We start from the raw sequence: 9,110 nt of genomic DNA on the forward strand, positions 1-9,110 counted from the left end.
TGATTCGAGCTCAGTCATACCACACAGTGGGCATTGATGGACAGCCCTCTTCAAGTCATTCCAAAAAGTTTTGATTGGGTTTTTTGGTGCTTTAAGTAGGCAACTAAAAGACATTCTTTTCCTGTCCTTCAGCACTGTATGGTTGCAGTAGATTCACTTGACATGTTGAAACGTGAATCATCTTCCCATTTTCAACTTCCTGGCTGAGAGTTGCAGGTTCGTCACAAAAGCACCTATGTTTTGCACCATCCATCTTGCAGTCTATTCTGGCAAAGTGCCCTGTCCCAGGTGAAGAAAAAGAACCGTACAACTATGATGCTGCTAGCAATGAGCTTTACTGTTGGAATGACGGTCTTTGGATGATAAGATGCGCTAGTTTTTTTGCCAAACATTCCGCTGTCCGATGGTTTGGATTTTTTTTTTTGGCCTTTTCCTCTTGCCATTTTCCAATACAGGCCAAATTAGTAAATAAACTCTAAACATTTCCAAAGACATAAAGGCTTTCAAATGATTTTGATCCTTAATATTAAGTGATAAAGGGTATTCAGAATTGAGTTACGCGTGCAGTGAAGATTTAATACTGAACTTGCACATCTGTATTCAGTCCTCAGACATAACTAAAGACTTATACCATTATTCAGAATGTACACACGTGGAGGGTGGCGTTTGAGTAAAACAGAGGTGTGTCTCATGATTGCTCGTGATTCTGAATTCCAGCAGGAATCGGAGGCGCAGCATCTTAATCAAAGACTAGAAGACTGCTTTTTTTTCTGGATTAAATTAAGAACAACACTTAAAATGAGCTGTAGGCATGATAGTGTGTTCTGCTTTATCTTAGTATCTGAGGAGTGTCCTACTACTACTACTACTATTGGCACTGTATTTAGTAGCTAGCTAGCTATTTAGCTAATATTTGTAAACCACTAAGATACCAATGCTTAACATTGCTACTACTGTATAGTGTCAAGTTAAATAGCTAACTAACAATATGCAGGCTAGCCTTATCTAAGCATATCTGATCAAATGTTATCTGTTTATTTAGCTAGCATATCGAACTAACAAGCTAACAAAATATTTCCTTCCACTATCTGTGCTGATACCTAGCGATAAATAGCAAGAGTGCTTTCAAAAGTTTTCAGAGTGCTCAGAGGGATATAAACTACATTTTGTTGTCTCATCACACTTTTGCTTTTGCTTTTATTTCTCTGCACCTGATACACAGTTGAATTGCTATTTTGTCTATATATGTCTAATGCTAATTCTGTATGGAAGATAGAACTGTTAGTACTGTTAGCACACCTGGATGTGAGCAGTCAGAATCTCGGTTCATGTGGAGCTACACTAATACACTAATCAGATTCGTCTTGGATATAACCAAATCAATCAAAATCGTATCCTTATGGACAACAGAATGTCAAGTTGCTAGGAATATGTTAGTGGCTAATCATGACCTTAGAAGATATAGTGTGTGCATGCTGTTTGAATTGTGAAATTCTTCAAATAAGACATCACTCCTGTGGTAATGATTGCTGAAAGTGCTAGTTTGAAACTTGACTTTAATGCCATAAGTAAAGTAAAATTATAAGTAAAGTAATTTATTTAGGGGTGCATTTCATTTGTAACTCACAAAACAGTGTCTTTTATCAGCTACATTGGACGGCTGACTTCTGTGTTTTTCATTATCCAGCAGCACACACTGAGCTGCATGGGTAAGAGCCCCACTGTGACAGTGACACATCAGCCTCTTCCCGCCTGCAGCAGCTCATTGCGTTTGCCCCCTCACGCCTCAGCTTCAGCCCTGTACCCTCAGGCACTGAGCCTTCTGCTACTGCTGCCCACATCACTGGAGACTTGCCGTTCCCTACGCCGTTCTCCTCCTGCCTCTATGGCCTGAGGAGAGGAGCAAGGTCATAGCCCAGAGCTGCTGAAGTTCAGGCTGGAGCTCTGTCCTTTCTACTTCTGTACGGCACTAAAACCAGGAGTGCATATCTACTGTTACCTCTCCATTGGAAACACGATGATGAATGCAGGACAAAACGGAGAGAAGTGTGAGATCGATAGAAAGACCAGATCGCATATTTGGTGATTTTGTTGTGACTGCTCTCTTGATTTGCCCTGCAATGAAGAAGAGCCTCATTTATTTATGCCAGGTGCTGAAATGAATTTTTCACATCACTGTAATTGCCTCACCTTTCATTATTGTATAATGATATTTCCATCCATCCATCCATCCATTTTCCATACCGCTTATCCTACAAAGGGTCAAGGGGAGCCTGGAGCCTATTCCATGGAACTCGGGGCACAAGGCAGGTGACATACCACATATCCTATCCTACAAGCCCATCGCAGGGCACAATCACACACACATTCACACACTACAGACAATTTGGAAATGCGAATCAGCCTACACCACATGTCTTTGGACTGGGGGAGGAACCCGGAGCATGAGGAAACATGCAAACTCCACGCACACAACAACCACTTGTTGTACTTTACAATACTGAAAATGCCAGTCAGATTTATTATCTGTAATGAGCTGCTCATATAACCTTCGTGGAAGGAGTCTCCAGTGCTAGCACTTTGTAACAGTCAGTAAGGTTTTCTGCCATGGGAGATTCTTTATGACAAGCTGCTTTTTTTGTCTTGTTTAGTTCAAGAAAAAGAAAAAAGAGCTAGTGAGGGAATAAATGTTGCTATAAGGTAAGTTATAAAATAAACTGCTATAAGGTAAGTAATACCAGGAAGTAGCATGTCTTGTGGACATTCGGATAAAAAAAAAAAAAAACAAAGTGTTATTCTTTAATCAAATAAAAACTGCAACAGTTGGCAAATTGCTGTGGTATAAGAGGAATAAACACTTCCGGATATGCTTTCTGGGGGATTAAATTTAAGTAGTATTAAGATTATTTATTAAGTAAATGATTTACTGAAATTTCTTCAACAAATACAACCCCAATTCCAAAAAAAGTTGGGACACTGTGTAAAATGTAAATAAAAACAGAATGAAATGATTTGCTAATCTTATAAATCCATTCCATAGGCACTAATGCACTCCAATAGCATCAGAGATGCAGGCCTTTGAATTGAGTGCTGATAGAAAGCCGGATAGTCCCTCTCCTCTTTTGTCCTCTTTAGTTTAGAGGACACGGCATCCATGGTTTAGCATAGGGCACATAGGCGGGGTACACCCTGGACGGGGTGCCAATCCATTGCAGGTCACAATCACATATACATTCACACACCCAATCATACACTACGGGCACTTTGGACATGCTAATCAGTCTACTATGCATGTATTTGGACTGGGGTAGGAAACCGGACCACCCGAAGGAGACTCCCGCAGCACGGGAAGAACATGCAAACTCCGCACCCACAGAGCCGTGGCAGAAATTGAACCCCCAACCCTGTGGGTGTGAGGTGAACGTGCATGAGATATTCATAGTCTTTCCTATTTTACACTGAGGAACATTATTCTGAAATTGTTCCACAAATTGTAGTTGCAGTTTTTCGCACATTGGTGAACCTCCAGCCCATCTTTACTTCTGAAAGACTCTGCCTCTCTAAGATACTTTTTATACCCAATCATATTACTGACCTGTTGCCAATTAACCTCCAGCTGTTTCTTTTTAGTAACACTTACTTTTTCAGCTTTCTGTTGCCCCGTCCCAACTTTTTTGAGATGTGTTGCGGCCGTCAAATTCAAAATGACCTTATTTTTTCTTAAAATGGTACATTTTTTCAGTTTTTCTATGTGCTATTGTGAATAACGTATGGGTTTATGAGATATCATTGCATTCTGTTTTTATTTACATTTTACACAGCATCCCAACTTTTTTGGAAGTGGGGTTGTAGATTAGGATAACAAATTGGCTAACTTTGGCTACTTTGAGTTGTTGGGGTCACAGAGTATTTTCCTACATTTCCTACATTTCTTGTTATTTAGCAGACTCACTCACAGTACCAACTAAATGGTTAATTAAATGATTTGTGTATATGATCAGACACAGGGTTATGGTGTTTGGTTACGGACTCCATGTCCTGCTGATGGTGATGGGTACCTGTTACCACACAGATGAAATCAAATATGATTTTTTTTTATGGAAATAGGATGAAAGAACACCTCTATCCTCTACCTTTTACCTTTCGGGTTTCAGGTGTTGGTTTTTTCCCCAGGCACATCTTCATAAAAAGTAAAGCTGGAAATTCAAGTAATGGCAGATAGCAACTGTTGCTAAACAGTGATTGGACTGCCCAGAAAATAGGGGAGGCTTGGAATAACAATAGCATATCATTTGAATATTAAGATATATTATAACTGGTTAATAATACATAACATTAGCATCTTTGAGACTTGTCTTTCTTGGGACTGTTGAACGAATCTATGGGAAATCCTACAACAGAAGGTGTTCCTATCAGAGGGAGTTCCAGGTAGAACCTCTTTATGTAGCAAATAACCTTTAACTGATTTTCTTTGGGCATATTTCACAACTATTAGAGAACCAAGACTCAGAAATGTTCTCTTCGTATATTGTTAGTCGTTCATTTCACTCATGGTCAAATCACCATTGGCTCCGTGCTACAGTGAATGCTTTCTCTTGGCCTGGTTAAGCAGCAGCATTGGGCTGTGCTGGCTGTGGCTATGGTATTGGCGAAGGGTTGGGAAAAGGAGGCGAGTACGGGGGTGGGGGCAGGGTGCGAGTGTTGGCCAAGAGGACGAGCAGATCAGCGCCGCTCCATGTCTGCGAGGTGCTGATAAGATTGCAGGATTCTCTCGCCGTGACAGTCCGCTCAGCCACTCTGACCTTCCTCTTCACAGCTAACCCTGCTAACCCTGCCTCAGCAACCAGCACAGCCTCACGTTTCCTTCCTGTTCACCATCACATCTACTCTCTCTCTTTCTCTCTCTCCTCAACCGCAGCTACTTCCGCTTTATGGCATCTACACCATGTGTAGCTTAACATAACATCTTAAGTACAGTAGAATGGATGAGTAGGAAATGGAAAAATAAAAGTGTGAAAGAGTTAATGGCATCTTAATCTAAATATTCATTATATCATTTTAGTTTGACATTATCACATGTACGCAAATAGTGAGCTGTATTTTATAATTAAACATTTTTATTCTAACAATTTGGAGGTAATTAATCAAGATTTGGATCTTGAAGAAACCGGAACATTTTTAACAGGATGTGTAAAATCTATTTAGAAAGCCAACTGAAATCCAAAATTGTTATCTAATTGATTTTTATCTCCTACTACCTAAAATCATTAGTGCTGGCAATATGTCTTTAAAAAACACTGATTCCTCTATAACAAACCATACCATACTCCATTCCTCTGCTCTCCTTTTTAAATTTACCTTATAAACATATTTCAAAGTATCTTTCATATGTTAGTTGTATTTCATCTGACCTATAATAGCACCCAAATTATTACTCATTCCAATTCATTTTCTGCAATTTGATTCTTATCCTCAAACAGTTTCTATAGAATCTGTCAAATGTACTCACTGTCCACTTTATTAAGAACACTTGATTTGCACTGCATAAAATCTTGCAGTCAGGAGCTTCAGTTAATGTTCATATCACACATTGGAATGGGGAATAATGTCATCTCAGTAACTTTGACCCTGTCATGGTTGACCATGCCAGATTTCAGAAATCGCTGATCTCCTGGGATTTTCATATCTATAGTGCCACCATCTATAGCATCTATACTGTATCTATAGCAACCATCTAAAGCGTTTACACAGAGTGGTCAGCAGTTCAGTCAGTAGAAACACCTTGTTGATGAGAGAGGTCAGAAGAGGATGGCCAGACTGGATCCTTGAGCTGATAGGAAGGTGAAGGTAACTTAAATAAACCCTCTTTACAACCATGGTGAGAAGAAAAGCATGACACATTGATGATGGTCTACAACAGCAGAAGATCACACACGAGTTCCACTCCTTTCATCCAAGAACAGGAATCTAAGGCTACAGTAGGCAGAAGCTCACCGAAACTGGACAGCTGAAGATTGGAAAAAGACCTGATGATGTACGTCATTAGTTTGACATTTGTTTAGTTATGCCGCTGTACTCTTAGACTAGCAGCATCTTCTGTATGAAGTCTTATTATTGAAAATATTATTTTTAGACTGGTACAAAAATTATTACATATAAATCACTTCCATTATAAGTCAAAGCACCTACAGTATGAGAAGGAAAATAGTGTAATATTTTATTTTTCAATAATAATAGCTCTGATTAAAGACATGTGATGACATTGATAGTGAGATGAGGTGTATACGTGGATTCTTTTTGACTGCTTTTGATCGAACCTTATGTATCTACTATATATTATGAGTCTGTTTTCACTGACCTAAAGTGCAGAAAAAAATTTTCATGCTCTCTTACGCCAACACGTGCTTACAAAGACGCACACATAGTGTATGCACTAACGAGCCTCACTACACTCTATCCCTGCTTCCTCTTTCATTCTTTCTTTATCTCACCCTGCTCTCCCTCTCTCCCTGTGTGACAGCAGACTGGGCAGTAGGCAGTGTGGTTGGGAGGAGCGAGGACGCCGCGGTGCACATTAATAATGCAGAGCCTCAGCTTCCTCCCAGCACCGTGGCCATGGCACCGGCCCATCGCTGTCACCAGGGGGGAGCTGGGAACGCTCCCTTATTCTCTCTAGCTTTATCTTTTTCTTTCTCTCTCTCCCTCTCTCACACACACACACACACATTCTCTGCACATTCGAACCCCAACAAACTGGGCCCCAACAAGAGATTTCACTTCATTACTGATCCCCCTGTGATGGCTCCACCACAGACCTGCGCTCATTACAGTGTGAGGACTCAATCCAGGACAGAGCAGAACAGGCCTATGCTGTCAGTCTCACTATACTCATGTATGACCCCCTCCATCCCACGTTCACCCGGCATACAACCACAATCCACTCTTCCTTAGCTTCCCTTACAGAAAAATCACGTACATATCACATGCCATCATGGGTTTTTTTTTGTTTTGCTGTTCATTTTATGTAAGCAATATATGAATAACACATGGCCCATGCAGTGGAACATGTAAACTCAAGTACACATGAGACATCATGAGAATCTTGTGATGAATAAAACCCCGTCATTCATGTGAAACATTATTGTGTGAAAATGAATGAATCGTGTACAAAACAAAAACACGAAAAGAAATGAATCGTGAACAAATTTCATGAACATGAACCATGTGGGGGAAAAAAATCATGTGATAAAATAACAGGAAAATAAATGATTAATTCTGGAGAGAATACTTCGTACTTACTTTCCTTAACTTTTCTCACTGATTACTTATAGCTAATGACAGGAACAAAAGATAGCTTGACACTTTTTCTTACTATTCTTCTTCTTCAAATGTTATTATCCCACTTGATCTGTAATCAATTGATGTGTAATTCTCCTGAAGGCTTACGTTCCCTCACGCAATCTGCAATCGATTAATGACTGACGCTTAGTAGTGCCTACTCAGCGTGGCTCAAGGTCCCTTTCCAGAACCTTCACACTAACTGATCCTCAATGGTGGAATGAACTTCCAACCTCAATCCGGACTGCAGAATCTGTCACTGTCTTCAAAAAACAGCTAAAGTCCCATCTCTTCCGTGAACACCTAACTAACCCCTAAAACGCCAACCCCACATTATCCAAGAAAAAAACTTACTCTGGAATTTACACCTCTACTCTGTGCACTTTGCTTTTCTAGAACTCAAGCACTACTTGTATTGTTCTCTGCTTTATATATCATTTTACTTGTATTTTCCTCATTTGTAAATGAATAAATGTAAATACATCATTCATAAAGAACATGTGTGGTACCTTACAGAAATTGCAAGCTGGGATACACTGTATTTCTAATGCATGTATCCGAACATAATATATAATACATATTAAAAACATAATTTAAGTTGTTGCTGAAATTTGTCAGGCAATTACACTTTGCTTTGCGTCTTTGCTTACTCCAGCATGTTGAAAGATTTTACTGAGTTAGGGCCAGGTATACTCATCCTCAAGCTCAACACTGCAGTCCAGTGGTTTATCAATCTTCAAACGCACACTGATAGCTATAGGACTGGGTACATTGTGTAGCATGAGAAGATCACAGCAGATGTCAAATTCGTACATTTCTTGTTCTTGATATAGAGTTTACAGTCATTGGCTTGATGAGTCTTTAAAGATTTGTAACACTTTACACTAATACTTTGAACGTCTAAATATAAAATAAGTTCTATATGCATGGCAATTATCCATGTTTCAGACATGTGAAACTTTAAATTATGACCCAAATTGTGTTTTAACTGCTTATGTATTTTTATATCTATCACCTGATTTGTGTAGGTCAACAACCTACACAACAACAACTAGCTCTTTTGTGTTGACAATTCCTTGTCTTTGTCCCATAGTAATGGATGATAAAGGGCTTTTACATGTGTGCATCATATTTATACCCCAGGGAAACCCCAAAGGAAAGATCAGTTTCTGGGGAATGAGAGCAAAGGAAATATAATATAAAATCTTCAAGAATGACAATTTGTTCGCATTTATTTAAAATATTCATTGGCAGCGTTAATTATTTTAGCACATTTTTTTAATACTGTCATATATAAAACTATTTTAAATAAAAATGTTTACTAAAACAAAGTTAAATAGTTTATCACATGGTTTTTGAATGGAAATGTTTGATGATTATGTGAAAGAGTTCTACTAAAGGAGTAGAACTGATGCTGCTTGGTGTAAAAGTATGAAGATAATCAGGATAGTGCCTCATCACTGTCTCTCCTTAGGTTCTGCAGAAGATCTCAATCCCTTCCAGCACCCTCCACTCGAATCCAGCTTCACACTCCTGCTCAGAAAACCCCGGCTCTGGATCGGAGATACTGGCTCAGTATCAATTATTCATCTGGCTCTAATTGTGTTTTTTACCTGTAAATGTCAGACTGTGTCACAGAAAGAGATTTATTCCTGAAGATTAGTACTATAGGAGCATTTCTTAGTGTCTGATGTGGATATCCGGCCTCAGTTAACAGCAGTCTGCTTTATTTAGTGCAATATGCTTTATTTTATACGTCCTATATGGCTTAC

Source organism: Ictalurus punctatus, chromosome 18 (genome assembly GCF_001660625.3).
Source record: "Ictalurus punctatus breed USDA103 chromosome 18, Coco_2.0, whole genome shotgun sequence".
Taxonomy (NCBI): Eukaryota; Metazoa; Chordata; class Actinopteri; order Siluriformes; family Ictaluridae; genus Ictalurus; species Ictalurus punctatus.